Genomic DNA, 24,018 nt, shown 5'->3' on the forward strand with positions numbered 1-24,018 from the left:
ACAAAGAGAAGCGAGGAATTGATGGAGTAATCCACTCTCGTAGTCATTAGGCATTGAGATGGAGGAGCTGGTGGGAGCAGCCTCCTCCTTATGCCTCTCGAGTCGAGCAGCTAATGGAAATGGGACTCATTAAGACACCTTATACTTCGACGCACCCAAGATCATGAGCAATTGCTAATTGATTGTCGTTAGCGCTCTAGCAATGAGACGCTCTGCCTGTTTTCTCATTTGTTATGAACGGCTTTGTTTTCTTCCCCCGTCTCCTTCACTTCATTATTGATGTTGCTGTTTTTCTTTCTCTTTCTCTTCTCCTTTTTGCCTCGAGAGTCCTCTGCAACGGAGTCATCTTATAGCCTACCTGGTTAGCTGCATTAATCCCAATCCTGAGGATTGGTACACGGACAATTCTGTGTAACTTCTGAAGTATTTTCTATAATTAGGAGATAGTAATGTTCTTAAAAATCAATATCCTAGACCCACTAATGACTATATATGCATGAAACACACACATGCCATAGGCTTTAGTGTAAAAGGGTGGATGTAGAAAATGTGCTACGGTCACGGTTGAATAGCAGGGAGAGGCAGATCTCCCTGTGATGCTTTGCTTATTGGCTCTGGAAATTCCTTCCTCTTTCCTCTGGAACCAGCAGATTGTGTTCATCTCAGCCTTTAATCATTTTTTCCCTCCCAATAGTAATGTGATCTCTTTCCCCTCCCTGGATTCCTCTGTGTATATGTCCGCTACCCACCTTTCTTCCCTCTCATTGCTTTTTCTTTCTCCCTATTATGAGAAAGAGGAAGAAAAGATAAGGGAGGGAGATGAAGAAAGGGGCTGAAAATGCAAATACAGGACCGTGGTTCTTTCTTGTGACAGATCAGGCCTCATTACACCCACCTCCCCTCTGCAATTGGCTCTGGAAGATCTCCCCTCTATTTCTCTCTCTCTCTCTTGCTCATCTCCATTACATTATGAAGTCTTTCACCTCTTGTAAACCCTCTTCTGCTCTGGGGGCCGGTGAAACGGTGAGAACAACCAGGTGACCAAAGAGGAATCTCTGGCTGCAGGGCACAAGATTTGCTTCGCAGATGAAGCAGGACAGAGTAGGGGAGGTAGGGGGCATCAATTTTTATGTCTGTGGTCAGACGGTGCAGCATTTCTTCGCTTTAGCGCTCTGCCAGCAACCTACACCTCTATCTGTACCTCCCTCATGGGAGTTACTACCACCTTCTTGCTCTGATAGGGAAAGACTGGAAACAAAGGAATAAAAACACAGGCTCCCTCTTTAGCTGCTCTCGCTTTTGAAACAAGATATACTGTAGAGAAGGGAGGAGGAGAGCCATCAATTCTTGTAGGATTCAAATAAACATCAGTTCACTCCTGAAATAGTAGAACACAGGTATTTAAAGTGAAATTCTGCTTTCATGGTTTTGGCCATCATTGCTTTCAGTTTGATAACAAGTTAGCTATCAAATCAAAGAGCAAAGACATTTCACACACAATTTAGATACTCGGGTTAAATTGTTTGCCCGTCAACTACCTGTCAATGTAGGTATACCTACATTGTCTGACTGCTCATTTATTGTCCTGTTGGACTCTGTTGTAGCAATTTTGCTGAGAATTCAGCTTAGAAATCATTTTGGTGTGCAGTGCTATCAAAACTGTTAGAAACTCTAACATGAACACCCAAGATAGGGAAACCTTTGAATCATCTTTCAAATGATCCTCAATTGAAAGAGAAGCCTTTTTGGGATCATTTAGTGTAATTGTTTCGCTTGTATAGGCGATCCACAATACAAACGACTGATGCTCGAGGGCAAGCACATTGGGAAGTTGTGCACAGCAGGAAGTAAATTACCTGCATTTGCATGAATAAGGCACATAATTGGTAGTTGCTGTGATGCTGATCTGGAGGAACACAACATGTATACGACCACACACTTTTACACTGGAGTGTGTTTGCCTGTGTGTGTTGTATAGGTAATGTGTATGTGTATGTGTGTGTGTGTGTGTGTGTGTTAGACTCTACATAATTACAGCAGCAGTGGTTAACAAGGCACCAGCATTTGTGTTAATCAGTAGAGAGTGAAGACAGGGAGCTAACTGAGCTGGTGTCTCACACGCTCTAAATGTATCACACTAAAAACCATTACCTCTAAACCTGTAATCATCACTACAGTACTCATTCACTGCAGTGTATACGCTTGATGGTTGTGGCGTTGCCCCATAACTACATGTGACTCTGTCTGATGTAATCATTCCATATGGATGTCCTCTGAGACCAGCAGTATGCATGTTGGGAAATGTGCAATCCCTCCTCTGCTAACCTGGATTTGGGTGTCAGTACAGTGTAGTACAGTACGTACTGTATATGCAGACCTATTATAAACTAGCAGCTGTAAATTACAAGATTAGTACAATACTCGATAAAGGGCTTTATGATGGTTTGCAAAACCTGAGTTTACATGGTTTATTTAATAACTGGGTTACTCTTGTCTATGGGAAATGTTAGCATTAGCAGGGCCACAAAACACAGAACATTATTTTATTTTGATTAATGTGTTCGTTTATTAGTTACTTACCTTACCTGACCTATTTATGTTGTTGACCCAAAAATGCCTTTTCTTTGATGCTACTCAATTCCAGTAAGCATTCATTTTGCAATTTGCAGGTCAAAAGACATCTAGACGTCTAGGTTAACACAGGGCAAACATTTTGTTAAATAGTGAATGTGTTTTAGACCTCTAGGTCCTTTTTATAAGTGCTTAAAAAAAGGCTTACAATGACAATATAAACATGTGGTTGCAAACTGCTTTACATTGACATTTACAGTCAAATTGATTTTTTTCAGAAACAATAATCAACACATTCATGCTTAGGGAAAGTGATCTTTAGTTGCAATTTGAAACATTGATGAGTTATCGACCTTTAACCATAATTCCAGTAAAAAAAAACCTGTAAAATGAAGAAGTACATGACAGTTGCAGAGGTCACGTTGTATGTAAACACACTGGCTGTGAGGGGAGATGATTACTGTCCTGTTTCTACACAATCCTGTTTTTATCTTCTTAAGATGAAAACATGCTCCTCTGCAGAAAATCATTACAACAAGCTTGTCATTCCTACATTTGCTGTTCCTTTTGATTTCAAGTGTCTTTGTCGGGTGTCTTTTTGAAAAGCAGAGATGCGTATCTTGGTTGATCTTGCATGTCTTGAGCTTATCAACAACAGGAAGCAGCCAAGAGGAGGTGTTGTGATTCCTATGCCAATGAAATACCGAGTGGAAGTGGAGCACTGTTGATGGAGGCGAATGGAAGGTCAAAAGATGGTATTAATGTAGATGGTGTGATTTAAAATGGTTCCTTTTCACACATTTCTCTGTTTTTGTCTGCGTTTTAAAACTGCTGATCACTGCCGCATACCTGTTAAAAGGGATGTAGTATTTCGTTTTGTCAAATTCTTTTGCAAGAGAAGGAGGTCAATTGAAGTTTTAAGTAAATATCACCCTCACATTATTCATTTCACTGCATTTTCAATTCTTACTATACAAAGTAGATCTGCATGTTTCTGAGCTATTTAATCACCTACGCTCATTGGTCCCCTTTTTTTCCATTTGGCTGAAAAAACCCTCTTTAATCCTGTTCCATTTGTTCACATGCTTCATGTTCATTCAAAACCTACTGTATTTACCAGTTAAAATGCAAAAGTGGCCCACTGGGAGTAATCACTCCAAAGACCTGGCTGAGTGGACGCACAGCCTGTGGCTCTCAAGAGCTTTTCCCACAACGCTGAGAGCAGAGCCAGGTGAGAGTTTCTCCCCATGTTCCTCTCCTGCCATTGTCCGGGCTTAGCGGGGCAGCATCCAGCTCCCACCACCCGTCTGACTCACCAGCGGGTTTCATGGGCACTTTACACAGAATGACTGTTCTTCATGCAGCCAGTGAATGCCGGGTGCTGACTGGGGTGGAATGAGTCTGGCCAGCTTCGGTGGCTGCAGCGACGGCGGGGATTTTGACTCCATGAGGACCTAATTAAACCTGGGAGGGCCTCTCTGAAGGAATAATAACAATGATAAATGCACCTCTGTGGCTTGCTTTAGAGAGGCAAGGAGAAATGTTTTATTGTGCTGGCCTGTCTTGACACAATTTATTTCAAGCTTCTGTTTTTTGCAGTATCAGGAGGTTTAAGATCTCACCTTGTGAAGGTTTTTTTTTTTTTTAGCCTGGTGTCATCTCTCAGACATTCAGAGGACTCTGCTTTTTGCAACATCAAAATCTCTCCGCATGTGCTTTGGATTGGTTTGGGATGTACTTTGTGTATGTGTGTGTGTGTGTGTGTGTGTGTGTGTGTGTGTATGTTGGAGTTGCAAGCGTGATTAGAGTGTGTGTGTGTGTCAATATGATGTGGACTGGATTTTTGTGTGTGTCATATTTGAAATTAGTCGAAAGAAAAGATTTAATCAACACTTTTTTGTTGATTAAGTAAAGTTGCCAAAAGAGTGTAAATGTAATATCTGAACAGTTTTGTTGTTTTGTTATCCTTTTAATTAAAAAAAGTATTATCGATCAACATTGGAAAAAAAAAACTTCAGTACAATTAATATGAATGAATTTTACTCTACTTGGGATTCACTCATAGAGAACATATGCATTCACTTAGAAAAGTGTATTTTACTCTGTCAGGTGGTAATTCAGAGAAAAACTCCTTTAATTAGATAACAGGCGTCTGTATTTCAGATTTGCACTTTGCCAGCAGTTTGTCAATTACTGCTTGTGGTTTCATACTGCCAGTCAGTCTTTGTCTGGGCGCTCGAGCCTCCTCCTCACTGCTGCAGAGCCGTGTTATTGTACTTAAACAAATCAATTCTGTTGCAGTTGAGCTTTTTTTCCTCCATCCCCCGTCATTATGAACTGTTTGCAGTGCAGAGCACATTGATTTTTCACAGCCCTGGAAAAGCTGTTGATGAATAGCACAGAGGTATCTGGGGAGAATCTGGCTTTAAAAAGGAGGCACCCAGCGTCAACCCCTCCTCCTCCTCCCCTCTCTCGACCCATTGAGCCCCCAGCGCTCCTCCACTTTCTCCTTTCAGAGAGCTGCACTTCCAACAGGGGAGAAATACTGCATGAAAAATCTTCCAACGATTAAAAAAAAGAGGATTAAAAAAAAAAAGTGCAAGGCACAAGGGACCGCCTTCTCATGCTGAATGTGAAAATACACCTTGTGGGTAGACAGTTTTTATATTTGGAGCATTAGCCTTGTCCTGTCAACCAAAGCATGAGCTCAGGAAAAGTCTCTGGTTGGGGATAGAAATGACTATAACATGCTGTGTGTCACCAAGCAGACGGGATATAGCAATAGACTTTAGGGGGGCGGGGGGTTAGAGATGGAAGTCGTGGGGGAAAAAATAGCATTTTGTCCCATATTAACAGACTCCAGTCATATATTCCCAAAGCTAGAACAGACACCCTTAAAACATGTTTATTCTTTGTTTCCTTCCACTATCCCAATCAGCTCCTTGAAATGTCATAGTTCAACATTTCAACATTTGTGAAGTGAAATGTTTCTTTGCCTCCATGAAAATGAGCGTTTGTCAGGGTTCAAAACTTCAGATCACACTGATTTTGATGTTGCAGATGTAAAAGGAGTGTAACTAGTTGACCTGTGTGTTTGTTTGCACTCTTTCAACATTCTGAGAGCCATGCTACTACCTTAACCTAGACCCTTCATTCAAGAGGGATTGAGGATTTTAATTTAGCTGACATTATACTCTGCAATAAAGACCTGATAAATATCTCCCTCATTTGACTCCTTTATTTACATCTAAAGTCTTGTGGAACTTCAAAATAAAATCACAAACTCACAGAAGTAAGCCACTCATTCAAGTGTTGGAATAATTGCAAATGTAAATTTTCCAAGTGTTTTCCCCCTCTCTTATTCTCTCTCAGATGCCCAAAGAGGCACTAATGATTTCTAGAGAGATTATAACACACTCTAGAAGTCAACCTATGCTTACTGTGCCTGTATAACAACTACTCACAATGATTCACGTTATTGATTGGGAGAACAAAGACGAAACAAGAGTATGAACTGTGGCATGTTAAAAAAAAAAAGTTTTCTGGGTTATTTTATTATTTCCTTAACTCACATATTGGTTATCATCTTTTGAACTTATAACTAATGGTAATTTTTAAGGGTCTGAATGTCACTGGGCATATGCGCAAGCCCCGCCAGCCCCGGCAGCCAAGGCTAAGTGCAAAGCTATAGTGAAGGCCTCTCATAATAGGCTTATCTGTCAATCAAGAGTGAATTGTGAATGTACCATGGCAGGGAACTTACTCTGTGGTGGATGTTTATGATACCATAGTGATCATCAGTTGCTCTTTTGATTCGTCCTTCATGGGCACGGGAGCGTGAAGGAGCTTATCCGTGCACGGAAGAAGTGTATCACGTTAAGCAAGGCGCAGATGGAAGCCACTGAGAGCCCAAAGGAATCTGTGAGGAGCTAAATCAATCGAGTGGGCTTGATTTTTAGGGGGGGAAAATGCAAATGTAATAATTCAGTGTTTGGAGATTGGCGGATAATGCAGCGGTGATTGATGTTTTTTTTTCTTTTTCTCTTCTGATTTCTCTCAGGGGCAGAAGACGTGAGGCGCTAAAGTGTTTCTCCTCCTGGTGTGTGAATGGGTGGGGGGGTCCTTCGTGGTGAAGAATCAAGGATAGAAATCAACGCAGGTGAGTCTTTTTCTTTGCGGACCTGCAGAGACCAGAAATGTATGCTTTCATATTAGTGTTTCTGTAGCAGTAAACTGAATGTTTGTTGTGGCACTAAGAATGTTTGCGGCGGGCTCGCAGCTTTGTTTTTGTGTTGAGGTGCCTACAGTGAATTCATTGCCTTTATGCTAATATTATTAGGTTGTTGCATTAATTCAGGCTGCACCCACACCATTACATTTTCGTAACTTTTGCTACGTTTACGCATGGCTTTCTAAACTATTCTGGCGTTTTAGAAACTCTACAAAGGGGACACTTGACAGTCTTCACTTCCTGATTGGGTCTTATCTGTTATGACCATAGGGTACTGACATGTTCTTTTCTGATTCTTCAGCCTTGACTACCGGTGGTTATTCAACATGAATATTGAATTACAGCCATTTCTGACCTTGTTGTTGATGCTAGCAGCTGTTGTGCAAAAGTATACATTCATAATGCTACTACTGTCCAGCTATTATTCAAGTGCGACAAAAATGTTGTTAGAGAAAAAACATATTTTTACATTAGCCCGTAAGCTAATGAACTTGCTTACTGATTGTTAGCAAACTAGCTAGCTGAGAGAGCATCACTAACTCTTTATTTTATGCATTGTCCTGAGAGCAGAGTGCTCTGGGGGAGTAAAAGGCACAAAAGAGAGAAAGTAAAAAAATGCTAGAGGAGCTATTGTGGCTAACAAGTAAGCCAGAGCTTCCCAGGTAGGCCTTATGTAATTTACCAACTAGCCCTGCAAGTAGCCACCGCTAGCAAATCCTGTTTCCTGAGAAGCATGGGGTGACAAAAATAAAGTCTGTAAACTGTGTAAACTTTATGTTCTTTGAATTGGAGAGCAGGTTCTTTGTTTGAAAGAGTTAAATAATTTGAGGGAAACAAATTGGCTATATCAGTGTGCGCAAATTATAATAATTTAAAACCCCTGTTACTTGCCAGGCTCTGTAAGGACCTTGTTAATTAGGCCTACCTGAGATGTCACTTCCCTGGCATTAAACAAAGCTGGTAACTGGAAACAGATATCTGCCTCCCCTGTCGCTGCAGTTGATGTAAAGACTTTAACTTTGTTTGCTCGGAAATGTTCTGTCCTCCGCTGTGCTTGAGTGTCTTTGGTAAACATTTGATGGCAGCAGTTTGTGTGTGGCCGGTCAGCATCAGCTCACCTTGCAAAGCATGTTGATTTCATTAGGAACTCCTGGTGGGCTCTGAGTAACAAAGTGCTGAGATGTTGCGTGTGTTTATGTTTTTTGCCAACATCCGAGTCCGTATACAGTTGGATGAATGTGTACACACACGCAAACACACACACACACAAACACACACACACACACACACACACACACACACTCTGAAGGTCATGGATGGCTATGCTCTTCACCAACAAGTCACCAGTTTATCCTTATGCAATATGTGGCTCAGTGTACATTCCAGTAAAAGAGAGAATTATGTGGATGTAATTGGTTCGTCCATTGTATTATACAATACAGCTATGGCTTCATGGATTAGGAATTGGGACATCCGTAAAACACACACACACACACACACACACACACACACACACACACACACACACACACACACATTGAATAGATAAGCGTGTTTAATCTTGATTAGAGCAGTGTGAATGCTGAGAAATTCGGTGCCCTGACAAACATCTGCCTTGCTACACAGCTGAGTGGGATAAACCAAAGTGATTATTGTGGAAATGTCAGGCGAGGTAGACAAGGGAGAGTGAGAGCAAGTGCAACGACACACAACGGGGACATGACATGAGTGCTTCGCAGTCCGTTCTCTCTCTCACTCTGTCTCTCTCTTTCTCTCGATCTCTGTCTCTCACTATCAATGATACATTGTCCCCTCTCACTGTCGATGTGGGGTTGCCTTTGAGGAGGGAAAATGGAGAGGCTGCAGAGAAATGAAATAACAACAGTCTCAACTAGAGAAGTGTTCTCCAGAAATGAAGTGTGAATAAGGCTGTAACAAATGCTTATTTGTCTTCATTGATTAATCTTTTTTTTGCCAGAAAAACATTGTGACATATTCAGATTGCTTGTTTTGTCTAACAAGCAGTTTGAGACCAAAAGATCTTCAGTATATACATTGGTATAAAACAGAAAGAAAGAGCAAATGTTTGCATTTAATAAACTGGAAACATTGAAAACTCGGTCATTGTTGCTAGATAAGTGACTTAAACAATTAATTAAAAATTGTTGCAAATAATCAAAAAATCATTGAATCGACTAGTTCTTTCTGCAAAGAAGTTTTCACACCAGTTTCATTTCATTTGGTTGATGTCTGAAGGTTGCCAGGTTGGTCCTTGTCTCTGTTGCGCCAGTGTAAGCCCTAATGAATAATTGCTTTCCTCTGTGAAATGTGAGGGGTGCAGACATTCTGTTAACCTCGCTAAAGGAAAAAAAAGGGAGGGAAAAAAAAATCCCCTTCCTGTCAGTGGTCTCTCTTTCTCTCTGTTCTTGTGAGATCTGGAACTGATAAGTGTGAGGCCTCTGGTAACTGAACAGGAAGGATAGAGGGCCCGGCCTCAGAGCCCCTGCCTTTGCACACATGTCTGTCCACCTCCTCTGCACAGGCAAACAAAGAGAACATCCACTCAACTTCCAAGTTTCATAAACATTCAAGCCTATTAAAAGGATAATTATCACTTGTTGGAGTGAACTGTTGCTCTAAAGAGAATTCTTTTGAATATAATAACAGAGAGGCATTTTGACAAAATAGACCTCAGCTAAATGAATGCTTTGCAGTGGCTTCACACCTAGTTGCAATCACAACTCCCTTGTTCCATTGACCAGTGTTGAGTCAAGTGGAAGTACTTTATTAAAACAAGCACATGGCAGAGCAGTGAGAGTTTAACATTCAACCCGAACACCCAGAGGTCTGAATGATAAGCTGTTACACTGATAACTGTGATGGGGCTTTTGTAGTGTCTATACATAGATGTTTCCTGAAGCAGGTGCTTATGCAGTGAAGTTTCACACTCAAAATGTGACATTGGTTGGGATAAGCTGTTGGAAAGAGGTTGAAAGATGCTGTGATGAGATGCTTTCCAATGTGGACCTGAAGCCGTTATCTAGACTCTCTTCAAAGCCACTAGACTCCTTCGACAAAAACAGTTATTTTACCTCTGCAGATCACTAGTTGGTCTTTATGTTGCGGTATTTGATGACCTTTGGGCCAATCAAGGCCTCTTAGCTGTGATATAATGACAACATACCATGGATTGTCGTACGCCATTCCAAAGGTGATTTATCTTTGCATTTCTGCTGCATTTCATCCCTGTAGATATTCTGTGTGAGAACTGAATGTACAGGATATTAATCATACAGCTTGTGTAAAAGTGGCTACAGTAAAAAAAAGTAAATACAAAGTACTTTATGAATTGAAAACTCATATTGATGGATGTTTTAACAGTGAACAAGTATCTAAGGATTTTGCCCTTGAAGCTCCTGTGTCACCGTGACAGAGATGGTGCAGACTATTAACTCAGGGGTTCATCATTAACGTGTAGTAGATGAATGGAAAAATGATTTTCCTGTACACTGGTGGCTGAGTTACCCAGCATGACAAGACAGCTCTCGAGCCAGCTTGCCTTCTCAAAACCTCTTTGAGATCCATCTAGTATCTTATCTGTCTGGGGTTTCCTCAGTACTTAACACTCGTGGAATTTCTCTCTGATTGAAACTCTTCACAATAGCCTTAGTTGAAAAGCAACAATGGGAATCTAAGGCGTATCTTTTTCAGGGCTGAGACTATGGCAGAGATGTTTCGGGTTGGTATCCTTCCCATGAGATACTGTGAGATAACGTGCCAGGGTGACAGCTGAATTATTAGCCCATTAGTCATCGGAGAGAGAAAGAGGCGGATGAACATGGCATCCGTCAAGAAAGTGTCCTTTTTTTTTAAGATAGCCTCTCCTAACTGCCGCCCAGGAATCTTGTAAGTCTCTCCCACTGATGTAGGAGCTGGAGGTCCGGGGTCAGGGAGCAGAGCTGGAGCTCTCCCCGTGCTCTGTCGCTGCTGATGACCCGGCCGCCTGTCTTAGGAACAGAGCAGCACAACACAGAGGCAGAACTCCTTGTACTGGACTAAAAATAGATGTGGCGTCAACCCCTCTTTCCCGTTGTCACACACAAACGTAAGCGCAGTCACTCATACTTGTGCGCGCACACCGAACCAGCGTGGGCGTACGTCTTCAGAGGTGATCACAGCTGTTGGTGATTGACAGGATGACTGTGGCGGTACAAAGTGCCTGTGTACTCAGGACAGATGTTCTCCGCAGCCTGCTCTGATGGTCTAAGTTGACATGCAGCAGGAGGAAGCCATTAGGCAACACTTGGCTCAGCGATGAACTTCCCCACTGCTTTGTGACCCGGTTGAATCTCTGAGCGTCCTTTACATATCGTGCGTTTTTGTATCAGCTCTCTGCCTGGCTCTACTCAAACAAAGACAAATAAAATGAAGAGTATTGAACACTTGGAGTATCGCTTGCTTCCTTTGATGCCAAATTAAAGCCGATATCCCTTCGACATGCCTTCCACGGATAACTAGTCAATTTCCTGCTCATGATGAAAAGCCTGAATATGCTACGCTTCATAAGCCAACATATTAATTAATGGCATGGTGTAAATTGTTTTAAGGACACTTGGCATTGAGATGCTGTTGGCTTGTGAATGGTCTACCTCAATGCTGCTTCTGGAAATACAAGCATGTTAAGCTTTTTTCTGCCTGGTGCTGCCATATTATTGCATTTCTCTCTCTCTCAGTGAAAGCAGTTACTCATTAAGTCTTGCACACTCTTATTGTAGAATATAATCAAGACCCAACAAGCTCAACTTGACTCCTCACAGTTTCCCGCTAAATTATCTATTTGTAGTATGTCTGCATAAAGATAATGAAACGATGATAGTGGCAGCGCTGCAGGGCCTTGAATTAGCCCATCAGCTGATCTGACTCCCATTCAAGGGGCCCAGTTTGAACATTTATTTACAGCAGAAGGACAAATATAAGATCCCAGTTGCTGTAGTCGAGGTTCATCAAGTTTTTGTACTACCATTTTCTGTTACTTCCTCTCTAGTTCATGTGAGAGTTTTTCTTCTCCACTAGTTAAGATGGTATATGATACAAGAGTGGTGTCAATCTTTTCATCTAAAGGATCATTTATACTCAAAGACAGATACGGACAGAGCCTTCTGTCCACACTCTACATCGTCCGTATTCTTGACAGTTTTCTGAAAAAGCTTACGGATATGTTTCAAAAGAGGCAGTGCCATCGGAAATCGTGGGGGTAGTGTAGCTAATGGTTCAAGTGAGACACGATAAAGAAATTTAAAAGATAACAAAACTTAATGTATTTCAAGTCCTCACTGACGATCACCGTCTTCCCCACTGCCTCCACTTCTGCTTTTCAAGAGGCACATTATTGCATCCTCCTACACTGTCGGCATGTTTGTTGTGTGTCAGAAACTTTTGACTCTGACCTGCCCTCTAGTGGATGTTATACTTAACATCTATGCCAACTTAAACACAAATGGAAGTATATGGGCAGTGATGATTATATAGTTTGAAAAGAACACATCTATTTTCATACATAAAGGGAGCATACATGAGCCTTAACTCTTGGGGAAAAAAGGGAATAAGTGCAACAATTCCTTTAAGCTAGCTCTACCTGGACGGCAGAAAAAATGTGCAAACTCAAACATTTACGTATGATTGATATAATTACATTTGCTTCTGTGAAAGGATTTGGAACGGATCCACCGAGCCATTGAGAATCAAGAAAAAACAGATGTTGATGTGATGTACAACAGTTTGGGAACTTAAAAGCTGCAAAATGGATTTTGAAGGCTTTAATATGAATGATGGTAGATATTACCATGTTATCACTTCAAGCTCTGTAGCGAGAGTGTTGTACAATGAATCCTTTTGAAAGCTCAGGAATTTTGTGGCAGACGGGCTGATAGTAAATGAATTTGAGACTTGTTTAGTAATTTTTTGGGATCAAAGGCGATGATGATGATGATGATACTGATGCTAATCTCACTGAAGGGGATGATTGAGTCATCAAGGCAAAACAGCTGTCTTATGTGCTGCCTTCCCTCACACCCCCACTAATGGCTGATGATGACGGTAGCAGAGTGTAAGTGAGTGCAATTGACAGAGGAGTTCGAGCTTCCTCTGGGAGGAGGGAGAAAGGCTGAGTATGAGCGCGGGGAAGTAGGCAGCAGGGTGGCCATGAAACATTCATGCACCTGGGGACTCTTTGCGTAAGGAGAGCAAGCTGAGCCAGTAATGAAGTAAAGAGCAGACGACTTTTAATGGCTCTGTTTGTCCTTTTTTATGAGATTAGCTTTGGTCTGGCTTCTTACATAAATTGCATTAAAAGCCTAATTGCATACAGTGATTTAGTGATGACTTGTATTTGCGGAATAAGGTACTGCCAGCTGCAGTGCCTTGTAGAAAATATTACTTACATTTGGAATAATCTAATTGTGGTTAGCTACAAGATAATTGGTACCACAGGTGTACGGCTGGTTATAGCTCAGAGCTGGACGGCGGAAGGTGAGTTATTCCCAGCCCTCGGCCCCTCTGCCCCAGACTGTTGACATGACAACAGAGCACCAAATGTGGACATCCCTAGTTGTGCCAATGGAACAGTTGTCCCTCCTAAACTCATCCCGTTCAGCGGCTGCGAGCCCGCGTAGGGACAGAAAAGGCGAGAGAGGAGCAGAGGAATGGCAAGATGAAGAGCAGAAAAAGGGAGAAGCAATATTTAGACAGCTGCACGTGTATCGCTGTCAGAGGAAAGAGGGGAGTGGGGGTAGAAATGGAGGGATATTTTGGTGTCCTCTGCTAGGCCTCAGACAAACTCCCGCTGCAGTATTGATGTCACTGCACCCTCCTGACAGCAGACTGTAAATCACAAGTCGCAGTCATCTATAGATTTACAAACACCTGCTACCTCTGTTCCTATATCACGGCAGTATATTTATCTGTCTAAACAAAGTAAAATGAGAAAACATGTTTTAGAGCCCACTGTCAATGTCTCTGTTCCCAGTACAGTAACGGGGGTTGTGCAAGACCGCTGGTCACATGTCTGCGGTCCTGTGCTACACTGGCCCTGTGCCTTGAGGTGGTGGATGGCAGCTGACTGCTCTGATTCACTGGGAACTCGACTCATGCGTTGTGTGCCTCACAATGGACTGACTCATGGGGAGTTGATGCGGAGCTTGTTCAGTGTCCATCTCTCAGACGTTTTATTGGAACTTTCTGTTTGACTCCTTTGTTGCCTCTGTGTTTTGATAGAGACAGTGGTCTTTTCTTATGACTCTGTATTTTCCTGCATAGTGCCCTTTCCAATTCCAGTGGGAACGTTCTGTTTCCCTCCCCTCCTTGCACTGTGTTTTCTTGTTGCTACAAACTCTCTCAGTGTTGTCTTGGCGATCGCTACAAGCTTCTTCTAGATGTATACATTTTTGGGACACCCTGTATGAATGAATGAATGAATGAATGAATTTATTTTAAAATATATCAAGGTTAAATAACCAGAAGGGTGTAGGTTGAAGTCAAACCGTATATACCCCTACCCCTTTTACCTTAAAAAGTTATACTAAATTTCTGATCACAACAAGATAAAGAATGGTGCACATAACCCAAAATAGTACGAAATCATTCAACTTTATTGTCCATACTGTAACGAGAAATGATGTTGTTCTTATAAAGTATTTTAAAGCCGACTAGAGTACAGCATAATTTGATATGTTCAGGACAATTATTCCAGATGTTAAGCCCTCTAACAGAAAGACAGTGATTTTTTACTGTAGTTCGAGTCTTTGGTTTCTCTAATAATAGGGGTCTTCTCGGTTATAACTGGAATCCTTCATTTTAAACAGATTCTGGATATCTTGAGGAAGAAGTTTATTTTTTGTTCTGTACATGGTATTGTAGTGTAATCAACTAGGTCCCTGAATTTCAAAATGTTTATATATTTTGATACATAACCCATGTATCATACATATCGCATTGCCAGATTCTTGCCAATACATAGCCCAAGTATCCACACATTTGATAGCTCATGTGGACGACAATGTTAATACCATTAATCAATGGTTACCAAAGGATGGGCGATGAGTGGTGCCAGATTAGTTCATTTACATATTTCAATGTGTGTGAAGAAACAATGAGGCAACAATTACTTAAACTACATTTTTTGTCTCATTTTCAATATCTGTGCCAGTGCAGTTACTCACTGAAATGAATGAAGAGGCTTTGGTTTGCTCTCTTAGTGGTTTATCTTTAATGATTGATGTTTTCTGTCCTTCCTTTTGAAACTGTTGAAACTGAGTAACCAGTTGTCTTTGTGTTCTTTAATAAGCCGTTTTTGCTTGGCAACAGCATTCAGAGACAACATTAAATCTCTACCTGTGGTCACTCTCGCTCCCCAACCACGTATTAACATGTGCAACATACGCATACTAGCCACTAATTGCTGCTGGATATTAGAGCGAGGTCTCCTAAGATACTGACCTTGCTTTAGCCAATCATAACAGAGCATGTTACCGGGTTGAGCTGTGATCAGAAGAGTCCCCGCAGCACGAACAGGAGGAATTAATTATTCAGACTGGCTGCTCGCACGTTTTGCTGGACACCACATTTAATGACATCTATAATGGCATCTTTGTGAGAGATTAATGGTGATGCGAGACTATCAAAGCAGAAAATTCACAAAAGTCAAGCCAGACAGCACTCTGCATGCCAGGTACAGACACAAAGCAAGCATTTTATGGCAGCATCCAGATTTTTTGTTTTTTTTCCTGTTTGTTCTCCAATTCATCACCTAGGATCTTACACAATGTACCTTGTCTCTCATTCTGAGCAGTCTGGAACATTTCGCTTCAAACTGATATGCATGAACTTATGGTAATGAGATTTGCTTAAATATTTATTATACAAGGAAATGAAGAGGTAAAAGATTAGAGCCTTTCCTCAAAATATTTACGTCTCTGCCACCACTGTTTAGCTTCTACAGCTCCAGGGAAAGGCTGAGTTCTATAATGATCACTAGTCGGGTTTCCGCTGACCTTTTACGAGACAGGAGAGCACTTTGATGGACTGAAAATGTTTTCATGTTAGTTCAGAAAAGGGGTGTCCTCGAACCTGGAGGCGCTATATACATACTGAGAAAGTATCAAAACGCTTAGTCCACGGAAAAATGCACACAGCCCGTATTCAGAAACTGTGCTTATGAACGAGGCGTCAGGACCTCTGTACGGTTGTGACGTCACAACTATACTTTATATGGGTAGAAAGTGCTGCTACGGCGGTGTTACAGTCATTCCCCGGCTGCATTGACAGTGCAGAGACTCCAAGAGCCGAAGACCTGGAAACACTGACCAATCAGAGCAGACTGGGCTTTTTTGGGAGGGTAACTTAAAGAGACAGACGCCAAAACGAGTGTTTCAAACAGAGGGAGAATACATGTATATTCAGACAGATGGTGTGAGAAAAAGAATGTGTATTTTGAACATTAAAGCATGTAAACATGTTCTACATGCATCTGTGTTGCACTGCATCTGGGTAAGAGTAGGCAATGTTTCCCTTGTACTTTTTTGAGTAATAATATACGCACATCATATAAATATATATCACTGATTCTTGGGAATTTGGATAAAACAGGTTTTCATTTTGAAAATAAAAAGTCATTTAAATTACAAAATCTGAAGGTATATCATCATAGATCAAGGTCTTGGCTGTTCAGCAATGTACCGGTGCAACCTCCTCATGTTGTATTTTTTTCATAAAATAGGCGTTTTTCCAGTTATTACTTTGTTTTTGTCAACACCGTCAGACACAATTAAAAGCATATTTATTTTTATTTATTTGGCCTAATAAGTATTTAGAGTGTTTTAATCATTATCTGGCATTCTAAGTATACATACATGCTGTTAAATGTTGAATATTCCCTTTTATTCCTCTTTTATACTGTTTCTCGTGTACTCCTTTACAAAATCTAACATCATACAAGATTTACTTTAAGCCTAATTAGAAAAAGTAATGTTTTTTTATTTGACAAACATATTTTTGTATTAAAAGAGACTATTACTTTAATTACTCAACAGCACTGAAGAAACATATTGTATCATATTTATTGAAAACAAATAAAACACCCTCTGACGGTGGTGACTTTAGAACTGACGGTGGTGACAGTGGCCTCATTACAACATACAATTCCAAAATGTACACAACTCAAGTCAATGCCCTAGTGCTTATCAACTTTATTTAACTATTTGATCAAAAAATAACAATCCTGAGGACTGTCATAAACATTTTTAAAGGAATATAAGGTAAAATTAAGCAATATCAATAAAAGTATCCATATCATCAAATATCAAATCAACATTGTAAAAAATAAAGTAATTACCAGTAGGAATAATGTACAATGCATCACTGACTTCATCTTAAACTGTCATCTAGTGCCCCCTACTCATAAAAGAATACATTATATTATTCTGTAAACTGGACTGTAAACTGTATATTGGATGTGAATAACAGATAACAAATAACAGTTGTGAACACTGTGACACACATTCAATAAGAAAACATGCTCAATAAGCAATAGGCTATCATTTATAAAATTACCCCTAATAATCATCATAAGTTAAATAGAAGTCATCACTCGTAGCAGTACGATAGAATTCATCACTGACCTCATATTTACATTGCATGTAGTGCTCCCCACTCATAAAATTATATAGATCATATTCTGTTGTTAAGTAAACTATAAACTGTATATTCAACGTGAAGAACAGATAAAGGAATAACTACCACTTACAGTCTTTTCCATAAACTGAAATGTTTAGAAGTACAGAAAGCATTCTGTGTATATACCACAAAACACATCTGGCACAACAATAATGATAATTTGTGAACTCCTGTGAGTATTCCCTGGCTGTTTTACATCGCCCCAGCACTCATTTAGCTTTATCAGGAAGTATATGGTGTATATGTTTCTCCTCTATGAAGCCCATGACTTCGGCAGACAGGTTGTATATCTCCCTTGTCCTGCTTGCACGACCTGGTGATGACGGTTCCACAAGTTTGACCAGAATATGGTGAAATGGTATGAAGCATGTATCCTTTCCACCTCTTTTCGGATAGAATTGTGTGTTGGGCCCAGGAGGATGGAAAAACTCCACTTCCACATCTTGATGATGAGCGTCCACAGTGACAGCCTTTGCTAACCACCAGTTCTGGTCATAAATGACCGCAAGCCAATCTCCACAATGAACTACATCAGCAGATAGATCTGTCACAGTCCCGTCAGGACAACACCTGGTCAGTGGTTCTTGCCCCATTGACTCTTGCTCACCTTCCTCCCCTTCCATTTCCTCCTGCTCACTTTGCTCCCGTTCCATTTCCTCGATCAACATTGCCAAAGGACCTTTCCTGTTTTGCATTGGCATAGGACCATCATCCTCAACCTGTACCCTGGGTGTGTTGGCACTCAACTGGAATATTGTTGGGCTGAAACACTTGCACATCTGTGGCTCACTGCAGAAACAGGAAAGTGATCTGCAATGGATCTCAGAGTGGTTTCGGTGTGTCGGTGTGACCTGATGGAGTTTCCTTGTTGCAGGTACAGGTTTTAGTGGTTGAGAAAGGAGTGCATCATATGGCTGCATGTCAGCTTCAGTAATGATATAGAGCTTAGTGCTGCAGAGGCTTCTGCCAACCATCTCATGAAGATCTTCCCATTCACAATGTCATTCCCTCGAAGTATAAGGCTGTCTGCAATCCTTTTCACAGTTCCTCCAATGCCGTCTGGGACTCCCTTCCCATGTGAGGTGGGGAAGAAGTTCCAAGTTGTTCTCTTGAAACCTAGAGTTGGAGGGACACTGCAGAGGAAAGAAAAATTCTTCTTGTTTTTGTATTGTTTGCTGGGGCCATCTGACCAAAAGTGAATAGTATCAACTTTTGGAAACTTTAAATGAATATCTGTAAGGACTGGTTCCATGTGAGTCCAAATGGCAGACGCATCTTGTCGCTTGGATTCTGATACTGTGCAAAAGCCGGTCTTCTCTTCTTTTTGTATAGTACATGCCAGTGTGCAGGTTGAGCTGTGGGAGGATCTGACCAAAATGGCATGACTGTACCTCAGAACTATATTTGCATTTCCACGCCTCAGAAAAGTCCACATGCACAATTACTGTGCTATCATTGCACTTCTCGATCGTGCTCCTGTATTCTCTGGTCTGGTTCTGAACTGAGCACACATGTGTTGTTGTTTCTGTTTTCAGTTTGTCCTCATATTGTTGGAGAAGCTCTCCCAGCGTGCCACTGTGCATCACAAGTCTTGTGTTGAAGTGGGGCCCATCTGCTGTTTGATCCTGAACTCGTTCCCATTGCTGCCATTCAACATTGGTCTGGTCTTGCTGGGGTGTGGGAAGTGTATGTTTATGGAGACACCGGGTGCAGGAGCGCAGAAGACTTGCTTGTCTGTGAACAGCAGACAAGTTCAAAACTATCCTCCAGCTTGCTAGACTTGATTACACCATTTTCTCTTAGGACTTCAAGCATCAGCTTAGCATTCTCATGGTACTGACATTGACATGTCTTACGATCCGACGGTCTCGGTGCCGTGACATAGAATGGACGTAAGGCACAGAAGGATGAATAACTAAGCTTCACTCTTGGTTCCTTCTTGGTGAACTCCTTGTGGAGGTTCAATACTGTATCAGTCAGAATCATTCTCTGATGCTTTATTTTCTTGCGTGTGATTGTGTCCTGTTTGTCAGTTGTCATTCGTGCTGCATTATGAAAGAAATCATGAACCTGCTGAGTATTTGCTTGAATGTATGTAGGTTTTTTGTCAGTAGGCCTCCTCTTCCGCAGTGTGTTATATGTTACGCCAAATTGCCTTGTCTGGTGAATCAGCCGATATTTTTTCAGAACCTTGCCTGACAGAGTCATAATTTCCTAAAATACATAAAGTCAAAGTTGAGTGTAATGACTATGAAATTGTGGGGAATTACAGTGAATGTTAGATTTGATTAAATGCTGTCATGCCATTTTCATTTGGCTTTAAGTCACTGGAGATGCATAGCCTACATCACTACTATATATATATATATATATATATATATATATATATATATATATATATATATATATATATACAATGTGCTATGTAGGTAGGTAGTAGGTGCACTATGTGCGTCCCAAATGATATAAGTCAAATGAACATGGCATAATAGTGAATTGAGAAAGAGGGAAGGCACACCCATCCCCTCGAGTTGGACAATATGGAAGAAATATAGGGGGTATTGCATAATTGGAAAATATTAAAGAGGTTAATGAAACATTACAGATCAACAATTATATTCTAGCCTCCGTTGAGGACCATTTGGAGGTTTTTGTCACCACCATCAGACTGTGCGTCACCACCGTCAGATAGAAAACCTGACGGTGGTGACGTCTGACAGTGGTGACAAAAACCTACACTTTCACATGATATGCATGAGTTGTTCACATTAGCCATCTTGTTTCCCCTCTGTTGCTAGCTACTTCAGACCTCTTCTTAAAAAGTAAACATTTATGTCATAATCTAATCTAATATTTTTTTATACGAAAGAGACGGTGGTGACATGTTATGGTTGTGACAATAGAAGTGTCCAAAAATATGAACAAGTTTAAGAGAAACTAGAAAACTTACATGAGCTTGAGTGATCTTGAAGTATGCAGTTGAGCTGAGGATTTCAAAAGGGGGTCCTCAGGAATGTAGTTGACCCTGTAGTTGCCTGATTTTATTGCTTTTTATAAATATCTGACGGTGGTGACGAATATGTGGGACACATTTTGAGCATCCCAAAAATAATAGTAAATATTGTTAAAAACTCACTGTTTGTAGTATTTAATACATATTACAATGTACTCTTTCATGTGGTAAAGATATTTTTCAATAAAATTATTGAATTTTGTTTTTTTAATCAAGTTGAAATGATTATCTCCTATCCGAGGACACCTGCTTTTGTAGGCAATGGGCCAGCATATAATCATCAAATAATAAAAATTAATAATAAACCCAAAAAAGAACCTTACATATGTGCAAAGGACCCTCTGATTATAACATTGATTCTTTTTATTCATGAAAATTGTATTAATTTCCAACAGAATTAGCACTTTTTTAGTGGGACATGTTTTTGCCAAAGTTTCAAGAATCAGTGATATGTTTATGTATTGATTTGAGGCATGTAGCAAGAATGTAGGTTAGTATAGAAAAACTGTCAAGCACTGCAGCCCTCACAGCTATATTTGCTGTAAATTTTGCTCAGCAACAGCAAGGTTACTGACTTTGGTTGCATCTGCATTATGCTAATGTTATGAGAACAGGAAGCCAACGGAGGCTAGTTGTGCTGGATCGCCACAGGGACATAAACGCAAGAGTCATCATGCAAATTAGCAGGATGGCTGATCGCTCAAAAAGTTTAATGAGAGATAAGCAGCCAAAGTGGACCACACCTCCAGTGGCAGGGCAGATTCACATGTTGCTTTGATATTTCTCTCTAACTAAATGTTGTTATCGCGACCCCGAGCAAACACGCAAACAATCCGGCCTGTGCATTTCCTGAGGCTTCGTAAACATACATCACTCCCTTTCTTTCTCTCTCTGTCAAAGATACAACACACACACGCGCACGCACGCACACACACACGCACACAACACACACACACACACCCACATGCATGCACACAACACACACACATGAGAATTTGAAAAGTCAATAATGATAGTATAATGATCAGCAGAAGCAAAGTAGAACTCGCTCCTCTAAAACATAAAACAAGATGGAAAATATCTAAGTCTGTAATGGAAGCCTATCTTGGCCAAGCAATCTGTTTAAGCTCATATAGGCTTTTGTGATTGAACGAGACATATTATGCTCATTTTCAGGTTAATAGTGTATTTTGGGTTTCTACTATAACATGTGTACATGCTTTAATGTAAAACAAACCCACATTATTTTTCCCATACTGTCTGTCTGGATATACCTGTATTCACCTTCTATCTGAAATGTTCTATTTGTCAGTGTTTATCATCTCAGTCAGGGAATGACTCTAACAGCACTGTAGCAGCACTTTTAGCTGCTCGTTTAGTGGCATCATTTCTGAATCCGGGTGTTTTGATACTTTCACAGTATTTATATAGCACTTCTATCTGCTTCATAACAATAAAGTCCCACCCTCTTCCCACTGCCTGACCTCTGACGCTCCCCCGACACGTGTGCTGAGAGAAATTCTGCGTTCGATTGAAATGGGAAGTCCGAAATTTCGGACCTCCAACTAGGTAAAGTGCACTGGAATGACTTTCAAAGAACACCTCCTACTAGTAAATTTCAGGGCAGGTCGATCTCCCCTAAATTCACTAGAAGGAGGTTGCACTTGCACTTGCACATTCCAGTGCATTTTGCCTAGTTGGAGGTTCAAGAATTTAGACCTCCCATGACACTTGAGCGCTGCATGAGTAGTGCAAGTGAAATAAAGCATTGAATGATAAGCAGGAACCTTGGCAAATTGGTCAACCTTTTATTAGAAATGTATGAGAAGTGAATATTGTTGTTTTTTAACATCTGGTGGATTTTTTTTACATTTTAGTATGCCATACGCTTATAAGGGGCATTTTAAGTTTACAAAAGGAAAGTGTAAAAATGCCAGAGAGGTAAGAAGAGCTTTAAGTGGAATAAATATGTGAATCTGCCTCCTAACGTGTGGTTACTTCTCCCCACTTAGAATAGAAAAGAAAAACAGAAGGAAGTGTGACTTTATTTTGCACTTCTCCTTTTTTATCTTCTCACACTCATTCAGAAACATAGTTACAATAAAACCACTAAAGGCAAGTTAAAGCCCCAAATTGTACACCCAGTCAAGAAAGCTTCAACTACAACCATAGAGTCGGTTCTTATGCATTAAGCTCACTTAAAAGCATATTTAAAGCAATTACGCCACCGTCACTAAATCCCTTAATGGATGTTGTTGTGCGGGTATGATTATTGCGCTGGACTTAGCCAGAAGATGGCCATGCATTAAATCATTATTCGATTTGGCCAATTGAAGTGTGTGTGTTTGTGTGTGTGTGTGGTGGTTCATCTAATTGATTTGGAGTGTTAAAGTGCAGAGTTCAATGAATACTCTAATCAAAACCTTAGAGAATGCTGCTTAATAGTAAAGAATGGTTTAATGTGTCGCAGGCTTTTTTTTTTGGCTCACAGCTTTAAGTCGATTCTACTACTTGTTTTAGCTTTGTGTCATAGTCTACAGAGGGAGTTAATACGTGCACTTTAAACACAAATGTTTATATCTAAAGCTGTCAAGGTGGAATACAATTAAACAAACTGAAATCGTGAGCCGTACACCCACATTTCAACCTCAAAATGCGTTAAGAGCTGTCAGTATCTCTTGCCACTAATCTACTTTTTTACCTATTTAGCTGCCATCTAACAATTTCATGGTGCTGATACAGAATCTGAAAATTCAATAGCTGAGCATGTATGCTGGGATTATAATTTGGAGCCTCTGTGGGGGATGTAGGTCAACTGAAAGGCTCTATTTCCTCAAATATTGTAATCCCCATTTGTTCTGCTTTTTCACCAGAAACAGCTTTGAGGTCTTTGTCAGTACAATGCCCTGGTCAGGACAGTGGCTCTTAACGCTGTTATGACAGTTACAGATGATACTTTTTTAATTAATTAATTGATTAATGAATTGATTTTTTACTTTAGCTCCTCTATTTCTGACCAAGTACTGGAAAACACCGCCTCTTGTTTCCTCTACTTTCAGCTTGAACCTTTGCTCCTTGAGTTGTCCACTCTGCTCCGCTGAAGTGCAAGAACCAAAGCAGGTCATGTTTAAGGTTGAACTGGGGAACAGGGTCAGCAGGATATACCCATTTAACCTTGCTGGAGACCTGCGCAGCTCAGAGAAAGGAAGTCATTCATTTAGTCTCGAGTGATAAAGCGCGGTGGAATAGCTGACACCGTCTGCCTTTTCATTGATAAAAAACATCATCACTTTCCCCAAACGGCTCCACTAATTCGCACTCAGCCAAACTAATTTCGTGCCTGTTTCTCTGGGCCGGAGAAATAGTTTTGTGAAACCATGCATGAACATGAAAAATTGATTTGTTTATATATCATTTCAGTATAATGGGTTTTCTGGCCTGATTCAATGACAACACCTGGGAGAGGATTACTCTA

At 40.6% G+C, this 24,018-nt stretch overlaps 1 protein-coding gene across 2 annotated transcripts in view; it reads left to right on the top strand.

The window, feature by feature from the left end:
* LOC310960601 (zinc finger MIZ domain-containing protein 1-like) overlaps window positions 1-24,018 on the top strand; it is a 122,153-nt gene that overhangs the window by 24,487 nt on the left and 73,648 nt on the right. For both annotated transcript variants that reach the window (XM_083932351.1, XM_083932352.1), the window contains exon 2: window positions 6,632-6,730. The gene's annotated coding sequence lies outside the window, so the exon portion shown is untranslated. The remainder of the gene's footprint in view (window positions 1-6,631; window positions 6,731-24,018) is intronic.

Source organism: Echiichthys vipera (assembly GCF_963691815.1).
Source record: "Echiichthys vipera genome assembly, chromosome: 18".
Lineage (NCBI taxonomy): Eukaryota > Metazoa > Chordata > Actinopteri > Perciformes > Trachinidae > Echiichthys > Echiichthys vipera.